At 38.0% G+C, this 9645-nt stretch overlaps 2 long non-coding RNA genes across 2 annotated transcripts in view; both read right to left on the bottom strand.

Moving 5' to 3' along the window:
* Positions 1-6192, bottom strand: part of LOC112662318 (uncharacterized) — a 43313-nt gene extending 37121 nt beyond the window's left edge. Inside the window, exon 1 of the long non-coding RNA XR_004814716.2 lies at positions 6102-6192. This is a non-coding gene — a long non-coding RNA (uncharacterized LOC112662318). The remainder of the gene's footprint in view (positions 1-6101) is intronic.
* LOC112662380 (uncharacterized) lies at positions 1905-4866 on the bottom strand. Its single transcript, XR_003138473.3, has 3 exons — positions 4328-4866; positions 2819-3067; positions 1905-2378 (listed from the first exon to the last, which is right to left on the bottom strand). It is a non-coding gene; the product is annotated as an uncharacterized LOC112662380 (long non-coding RNA).
* Positions 6193-9645: the final 3453 nt, after the last annotated feature.

Genomic DNA, 9645 nt, shown 5'->3' on the forward strand with positions numbered 1-9645 from the left:
GATCCAAGAATCATCCAAATAAGATTTCTGGATATTCAACATGGCATTTCAAGACTAAACTATTAAGGACATTCAAGACTATTCACAGCCTCCTTAAAATTCCTTAAGGGTGGTTTGCTATTCTTTGACATCAGTAAAGTTTAGTAGAAACTCCATGTATATTCTTTTGTATCCAAAAGTTTTCTTCAATTCTAGTGATGTGAAATTTAGCGAGAGTCCTGGAGATCATAAATGGTTATTGAATGAATTAATTTTTTTTTGTTGTTTAGACACTTTCACAGAGTGCCCTCAGTATTATAATGTAGGGAATTGGAATACAGTTCTTGGAACAAAGGGAATTGAGTTGGCATCTCATCTCTACTACTCACTGGCTATGTAACAGTGAACCAGTTATATTTAGTTTTTTGGTATCTATCATTTGAAGAGTATACTTAGTGCCTACTTCTTAGGGTTGTTAGGATGATGTGAGATCATGCACTAAGCACATGCTTGGGAGTGTTAAGTGTGTCTCCTCCTTCTCCCCTTCCTTCCTCTTCAGTCCTCTTTCCCTATGGCAAGGACTTCATTATTTATTTTGATGCATACAATGGGTTCTTTATGTGTTTCATAATTTAATTTCTGATTATTTATTTCTTAAGGGAACTTGATCTGGCCTACATGTGGTATTCCAAGGAGTAATAGGGTGAGGAAATTTTATATAAGGAGTAGATAATTTTTTATGCTCTATTATGGTCAGTTTCTCTGTGAAAATGCATAATTCGGTCATTCCTTTAAGGAGGGTGATAATGTCATGTTGCTTTGATTTTAATGAGATCTGTCCTGAAGGTAGAACCCTTTGAGGGCTCCTTTATGAAACACCAACCCCAGCTGTTTTATATTTTGCAGGTGCTATGTAAATGTCAAATATTAATCTTTTACTATCTAGTAAAAGAGATGAAATAAGATTTTTTTTTGTTACTGCTTGTTTCATAGGCTGCAAATAAGACTGGGTCATTGTCCTCTTGATTATTCAGCTGCAAAGTTTCTTTGCTTTAAATAACTGCCAGGAATGCTGTCATATTAATAATAAGAGTTAGCAGAGTTAACATTTAGAGAGAGCTTTTTAGGTACCAGGAGCTGTACTAAGCCCTCTTCAGGTGCTGTCTCCTCTAATCCTCACAAAACCCTCCAAAACAAATCAGTCTTAGCTGCAGATAAAGAAACCAGCATTTTAAAACATAAAAGGTCTAACTTTGTAGTATACAGCTAGGGGGTGGCTGAGTGCAGAATTGAATCAAGTTGGTTTAAGAATAAAGTCTGTGTTCTTAGTCACCTGTCCAGTGCTAACTCAGGAAGGATCAAAAACCATTTTCTAATTAACCATCACTCAAAATAGACAAAGAGAATTCCATGAAATAAATTATATTATGAAGATGGAAGAAAAGGTTATAGCATGTCTGGAAGAGTGCATTAGAAAGGTATTTATGAAGATATTGGCTGTTGATGAGAGGCAGAGTGAGGCAGGGTTACCAATATAGAGGGGACAGTTCAAACAATTGAGTGGGGACAAGACAGCCTGATAGCAAATTATCTGGTGTGACTACACTTGGGGCTTTAAATGCAGATGTGTGCAGAGGTTTGACAGAGGATAAAAATGACTAAAGCTGGTTCATGTAAGAGCCATAGGGAATGACACAGTCTGCAGAGAATTGGAGAGGCTGTAGCTATCCAAAGAGGACAGCGGCCTCTTGGTGATACCTGAGAACATTGTCACATGAAAATGAAGACCTAGTGGTGCCAGAAATTCTGAAATTTTTGAGAAAGGCAGAACCCTAGATTTTCATGTGCTTCCTTCTGATTTTGAAGCGTGGACAACTCACAACATTTTCTCTTTTTTTAAAAGATTTTATTTATTTATTCATGAGAGACACAGAGAGTAGAGAGAGAGAGACAGAGAGGTAAAGACACAAGCAGAGGGAGAAGCAGGCTCCATGCAGGGAGCCTGATGTGGGACACGATCCCGGGACTCCAGGATCATGCCCTGGGCTGAAGGTGGTGCTAAACTGCTGAGCCACCCGGGCTGTCCCAACATTTTCAATAGTATCAACTCAATCAAAATATTTTAGAAGCAATCTAGTCTAGAGATTGTCAGGTTGCTTTTTCTGAACTTGAGTATGGGCAACTGAATAGTCAGTACAGACTGTAGAGGACACTGAATGCCAAGCTAAAGACTGATCTTAAATTGTGAAGCAGAGAGAAACAGCACTTGAAGGTTTTTCAGGAGGAGTGGTATGAAGGTTGGAGCACGATTGTCTTGACAGCAGTCCACAAATGCCTAGTGGATGAGAGAAAGAGCCAACATGATGGCCAGGTTTGCAGACATTACATCAGTAGGGTAGCTGCATGAAATTGAAACATTAATAATTGTGAGTTGCCAAATAACTGCTTTCTATCAGCATTATCACCTATTTATTTATTTATTTATTTATTTATTTTTAATTTATTTTTTATTGGTGTTCAATTTACTAACATACAGAATAACCCCCAGTGCCCGTCACCCATTCACTCCCACCCCCCGCCCTCCTCCCCTTCCACCTCCCCTAGTTCGTTTCCCTGAGTTAGCAGTCTTTACGTTCTGTCTCCCTTTCTGATATTTCCCACACATTTCTTCCCCCTTCCCTTATATTCCCTTTCACTATTATTTATATTCCCCAAATGAATGAGAACATATAATGTTTGTCCTTCTCCGACTGGCTTACTTCACTCAGCAGCATTATCACCTATTTAATTCTACTTTTCAGAGTACATTAACAAAGAAAAAAGGAAAAAATAAACTTACCTAAGGATGGGACATTACACTTTGAGGGATGCTTCCTAAATTTCAACATAGCTTATCAAAGAATATGGCTGCTCTTGATCTCCAAAGTCCTATGATGCATTTTCTACCTCCTCCTCCTCTCTTAGCTTGATGTACCTTCCCAGTTGGACTCTCCTCTCAAGCCATATCTTGGTATTAATATCCCAGCCAGACTGTGAAAATTGATCAAGGAGAGGCCCATTCTCTCTACTTAACACTCCCTATGAGAAACTGAGATACAAGAAAGAAGAAGGATTGACCACATCAAAGTATCTCACACACACATAAGATGAGATTTTAAAGTCAGGCCCAGAAGGTTTAAGCAGTTTTCTAAAATGGAACATGCCAGTTTTCTTTATACAGTTTTATGCCTTACTATCTATACTATTCCAGGCACAATAAGAAATTAAAATATGAGTAAGACAAAACCCCTGCTTCACAAGGAGCATGTAGTTTAATTATTTGATTGTTTATCAGTGACATTATGGTATGGGAATAAAGTAGTGCAAGGTGAAAAGTGATACACTTGATGATGGAGACTAGATAAAGTTCCTATGCTTTTCAGTGGAGGGAGAGATTAAATATATTAAGGAGAATTAGGGAAATCTTTAAGTAAAAAAGTGATATATATTTTTTTATTGGAGTTCAGTTTGCCAACATATAGCATAACACCAAGTGCTCATCCCATCAAGTGCCCCCCTCAGTGCCTGTCACCCAGTCACCCCCACCCCTAGTTCGTTTCCCAGAGTTAGGAGTCTCTCATGTTCTGTCTCCCTCTCTGATATTTCTCACTCATTTTTTTCTCCTTTCCCCTTTATTCCCTTTCACTATTTTTTATATTCCCCAAATGAATGAGACCATGTAATGTTTGTCCTTAAAAACGATATTAAAGACCAGCTTTGAAAAAGAATTAGGAATATCATGAAAAGAAACACTGTGGAGCTAACAGCATTCCCAATAGAAAGAAAAGTGTAAGTGTGAGATCAGAGGAGGTAATGTTTACGGAATGTTCAGCTTGTCAGAAATATAAGAGATGTAGTAAATAGTATTGGGAAATAAGTTGCAAAGATAGGGCGGGGCCCTAAAGTCTGCTCAAATTTTTTGATTTTGCAGACATGTAAAACCCTTAAATTACTCTGTTCAGAAAAGTAATAAAAGAGAGGCTGGACTTTGGGAATACTAACCCCATGCTAACTTTAATAGGGCTGCCCAAAGTGTGTTGTAAGTACCATTGGTGGTATACCAGATGATCTCTGGTGGTTCATGAATGTTTATTTAATAGATCCATATCTATTTTAATGTAAGCCCACCGAGTTACCAGGGTATTTATATGTAAAAATACGAATTGAGAAAGAATGAGATCCTCACCATTGGAATGGCTAAATTCTAAAGGTTTGAGAATGCAGAGAACCCTGAAATTCAACCCTCCTGCCTTCCCCTCAACCCATCCCCAAATGCCACCCAGAACCACTCCTATTTGGTCCCCCTTACCTGAAGAAATAGCTGCTTTCTTACAAGGGAAAACAAAACTGCTTCTCTCTTTTAATATTTCCCCTCATATCCCATTCCTTATTGTGGTTTGACATGCCTTTGTGGAACTTCCAGTCTATTGGGGGAGACACACAATAAATAAAGAAATGTGAAAGAAATGTAAAATTGCCACAAAATAAGACATACTCAGGGAATAGTACAGTGATTTCAGATATAAGAAAAATTGCCTCAGTCATAGAGACAGGGAAATGTTTCTTGAGGAAATGACCTTGAACTGAGGTCTGAAACCTGAAGATTGAACAGAAAGTTAGGAATAAAATTTGGAAGAGCCCTACTTATAGGGAAAACAGCCTGTGAAAGCCCTCATGAAGATCAGCCAGGGTAATTAAAAACTAGAAGATGTTCACTGTGGCTGGTGTGGAACAAGCAAGATAGTGTGTTGGGAAAACTGAAGAGGTAGATGGGTAGAGCATGCCTGCACAGGGTTTAAAGACTATGTTAAGAGATTTTTACTGCTCATTTTTAAAATTAATTTTTGGTTAATTTTAATTTTTAATATTTAGTAGCAACATTTTATTTATTTTTTTATTTTTTTATAAATTTATTTTTTATTGATGTTTAATTTGCCAACATATAGAATAACACCCAGTGCTCATCCCGTCAAGTGCCCCCCTCAATACCCATCACCCAGTCACCCCACCCCCCGCCCACCTCCCTTTCCACCACCCCTAGTTCATTTCCCAGAGTTAGGAGTCTTCATGTTCTGTCTCCCTTTCTGATATTTCCCACTCATTTTTTTCTCCTTTTCCCTTTATTCCCTTTCACTATTTTTTATATTTCCTAAATGAATGAGACCATATAATGTTTGTCCTTCTCCGACTGACTTACTTCACTCAGCATGATACCCTCCAGTTCCATCCATGTCAAAGCAAATGGTGGGTATTTGTTGTTTCTAATGGCTGAGGAATATTCCATTGTATACATAGACCACATCTTCTTTATCCATTCATCTCTCGATGGACACCGAGGCTCCTTCCACAATTTGTTTTGTATGGTTTACTTCTACTTGCAGTTTTCTCTTTATGATAATGAAAACGTCGTTTTAAGTAAATTAATGACGTTAAAATGATGAATCTATTTAAATAAAAATGTGAGTTCACAAAATTCCTGCAGATGACATATGAATGACTGATATTTGGAAACATAAAACTGTGGCTTAACTGTTTGGTCAAATGATGACATCACCACTGTAGGACCAAAAGTCTGGAGGATATATCTCAGGCCAATTCTAGCATTGGGCATTGTTTGTCTAAGGCCAAACTCTGTTACAATGTCTATGCAATATTCTCTGCCCTTTTGTGACATGAACTCATATTAAACTTTTGTGTTCCAAGTACAGTGATATATCTTCTTTTGTTTTAGACACAATGTCCAACGTGCACCATGGGTGGTCATCAATATCTCAGCTCTTCCAAAGCATAAACTTTGGCCATTGCTCACATGGAACAAGATATGAGATTAGGAACCAGAACAACAGTGATCCAGACATCATCATTTTGATAGCAATTGTATTCCATGCTAAGAAATTCTGAGGTTTACATTGGCAACTTAGAAACTTCCTCTGAAGCCATGACTTTGACATGAAGAAAAATTCTATGAAAGCTCTTGCTTTTTTGGTTTATGGATGATTAGAGCTTGAGAAAAACAAGGTTTGTCTAATCTCAGCTCATCCAATTTACACAGGAAACACCTGAAACTCAGGGAAATGACTTACCCAAAGCCACATGGATCCTCATGTCCTGCCTCAATCTTTTGTCTCCCGTCATGTCAGGCAAGAAGAGTGCTAACAGAACCAAAGAAGGGGGGTTGGAATGTGCATTATGGTAAGGCTTGTATGGAATCACAATCAGCAGACTTTTGCTGCTCACAGGATTCTGTGCTCCATAGTACGTATACAATGGACCACTGTGTTTGGCCCATGCTTGGTACTATTTAAAACACGGGGATAACCTCCTGGCTCCAAAAGTAGTGGACAAAAACAAGAGCATGCAGAAGGGAAAGATTTGCTTGTCTTCTGTTTCTGAATCGCGTGTGCATTTGGCTATTTCTACTATCCACCTATTGCCATTCAAACCAAATTTCATCTTGACAAAGGATGGCTCATAGAAAAGACATCTGGCTCTACTCATTAATTATGGAGGGCTCCTTTAAGGAATAATATTTATTTTTGGGAAGAAACTTCATTTGCTTCCCAAGATGCAAATGATGTGGTCATTTAGGCTAAGCAGCAAAATATGTTTCCTGTTTTAAAAGAGTGGAGCAGAAGAGAGAGTCCTTTGAGATTTTTTTCTCTCTATGATGAATTTAGATCACTTATCGCATGAATTATGATGCAGACACAACCAGATTCCTGTGGCAGGAAGGGACTAGGAATTGGTTTTTCCCAGGAGCAGTCTTTTGTCCTGGAACAGAGAGAGCTCTAGCTTTATCACAGCGTCAATTATTTAATTATTCTATTTTAGGGTCCTTTTTCTTAAACAGGAAATTTCTGAGATATAATTGCATCCAATATAGTATGTAACCAGGAAAAGACACACTAGTAATGTGTGATAATGACAAAGAAACATTTCTTTGTAACAATGTGAAATAAAATTAATGAAGTGGATGACTCATATTAAAAAAAGAATTCTTTGTGCAACTAAAGAAATTACTGCAGTTTGTCTTAATTCATAAGCTCTCCTAGTGCATTAAAAAGAGGCCCTCATGTTCTAAATCTGTTTACAAACAACTATGCATCCAATAAAACTGAACAGTAGGGAGATTTCTACACTTTTCCATTTGGATGCAAGCATACTATATTTTCTCCAAGCCTCTTCACTTCACTCTGAGAGCCAGTCTGTAAAAACTATTTGACCACTGGGCTGATCCAACCAAGGAGGAGACTTGCACCCCCATCTCCACCTCTTCTTCCTGACTGCCCTTGCAGGAGGCCATACACATTTCATAGTCTAATTTTGCCTGTGTTCTGGCAGCTGCTCAAAGGGAGAAGCATTAGCATTAAACGGGCAGCTGACATTTTGGAAGATGATTTCCTTTGTCTGTTTTGAATACAGAATAAGGTTAGTACCATTTTTAAGGGTTACAGTGATCAACATCTGTTTTGGCCCCAGGAACGCCTAGATCAGTGGATCCAAATCCTAATTTCTCCACTTATTACCTGTATGATTATGGGTAACATACTTAGCATCTCTGAGTCTCTGTGTTTTTCATTCATAAAAATAGAAGTCATTGCTCCCTTTCCAACATTTTTCTGAAATTTAAACGGAATAAAATAATGAATAAGTAGCTAGGGAAATTTGGGAACATTATAGTTGTATAACAATTAATAGTTATTGTTTCAATTTAAAAATGTTTCCTAAATTCCAAAATTTTCATTCCTGATGATAATAATTTACTTTTGTATTCTCAACAGCACCTAACAAAGTGCTTTTGCACAAAATTATGGTTCAATAAGCATTTGTTGCATTCAATTCAATTCCCAAGTCTGAATGAGCAATAAAACTGACACATGCTGTGTCTGCCAGGAAATACACTGGCAAGGCTCAGATTGTTCACATGTGTTAGTTGGAAATGGTCTAAGAGGAGAGAGAAGCCAGGCCTTTAAAAACAGCACTTTGGAAACTATCCAGCAATCAGCTTCACTTATCTTGCAGAAAAGCACAAGGAAGGAGACTCTGTTTCTGAGCTTTTCAGTAGCCTTCATTAAAACCAATGTCCAGAGAGGCTGGTCAAGAGTGTGTTCTGTAGAGCAACTGGTTCTTGTAAGTCTAACTTATTTTTTATCATGAGTTAAAAAGCAGAGTCAAGAAAAGTACTCTCTGTCGATGAAGTAATAATCAATGCAAAGGGTTACTATAAATACATGAAAATAATAACTGTTACCGATATTTTAAAAATAAACAGAACACAAATATCTAAACAAGTGTATTAGGACTGATAGAGTAAGTACCTGAATGCTTTAGGGGCTGGTAGGAAACAAATGGTGTTCTCAAAATGAATTTTTGAAGATGGTTTAACAGAATATAGGGAAACCACAAGTTGATAACATAATGTCCCCGAGATAGTAACATCAAAGTGCTGTTGTCACCTTAAACCAGTGGTAATGTGAAGCTGGTGTGCGTCACGCAGAGAGGGTTACCTTGACCAGAGCTGTGAGTTTCAGTGGAGGGATATAGTCAACCTCTCAACAATCATTCAACAAAATGGTTCAATCAGAGGGGAATACCCTAATCTCACTTCCCTTCCTCTAATTTCTGCCAGTGTTCCCATTGGAGCCAGATAGCAAAGATACCCATTGATGTAATCTATACAAGGGTGCAGAACAGGGAGGAGAAAATGGGGTGCAGGTTTGGAGGGACAAACTAGTTAGTTATTGAATCACCTTTCAAACTAGTCTTACTGTACAATTCAAAGTGGCTTGAGGGGATGTTGTAGACAGAATGTTTGTGTCCCCCCAAAATTCGTATGTTGAACCTTAACCTCCAATGGGATGGTATTTGGAGTGAGGCCTTTGGGAGGTGATCAGGTCACAAGAGGATTAATGCCCTTGTAGAAGATACCCCAGAGAGCTTCCTTGCTCCTTTCACCATGTGAAGATAGAGAGAAGATGGCCATTTATGAACCAGACATTGAATCTGCCAGTACTTTGGATCTGCAACTTCCCAGCCTCTAGAACTATGAGAAATAAAAATGCTTGCTAATTATAAACCATCAATTTTATGATATTTCATAATAGCAGCATGAATGGGTAAAGCCATGGATATTAACTGCTCCCCTTTAAAATGAAAATGAACTTCTTTGGAGCTCTAGTGTATTTTCTTTTCCTTCTACTACCTTAACTCCTCCTCATCACCAATACTATACCCACCCGCTACACCGCCAAACATGCATTTCCAATAGTTATTACCCATGCTTAGTTGACCAAGTTGGAATTCCTCCCTGGTATAAGTTGGCATCATGTCCATATTTGTGAGTATAGGGTAGATGCCATCTGCCCATTCTTCTTTTGCTACACATAGGCATAAGCTATGGTGAAGGGAAGGGATCATTAAATAAAAACTACTTTGGTGAATGGATAGAATGTGATTTAACAATATATGGTCAGTCTTTATGAATGTACTGCATAGTAATAACACTATTTTATAGCCTTGTACAGTTCATAAAATGCTATTCATGTTTGCCCCATTTCTAAGATATGAAAAACCAAACTCCAAGAGATTAAGTGGCTGCTGCAAGGTCATAGAATTTCTGTGTGGAAA

Source organism: Canis lupus, chromosome 13, assembly GCF_003254725.2.
Source record: "Canis lupus dingo isolate Sandy chromosome 13, ASM325472v2, whole genome shotgun sequence".
Classification (NCBI taxonomy): domain Eukaryota; kingdom Metazoa; phylum Chordata; class Mammalia; order Carnivora; family Canidae; genus Canis; species Canis lupus.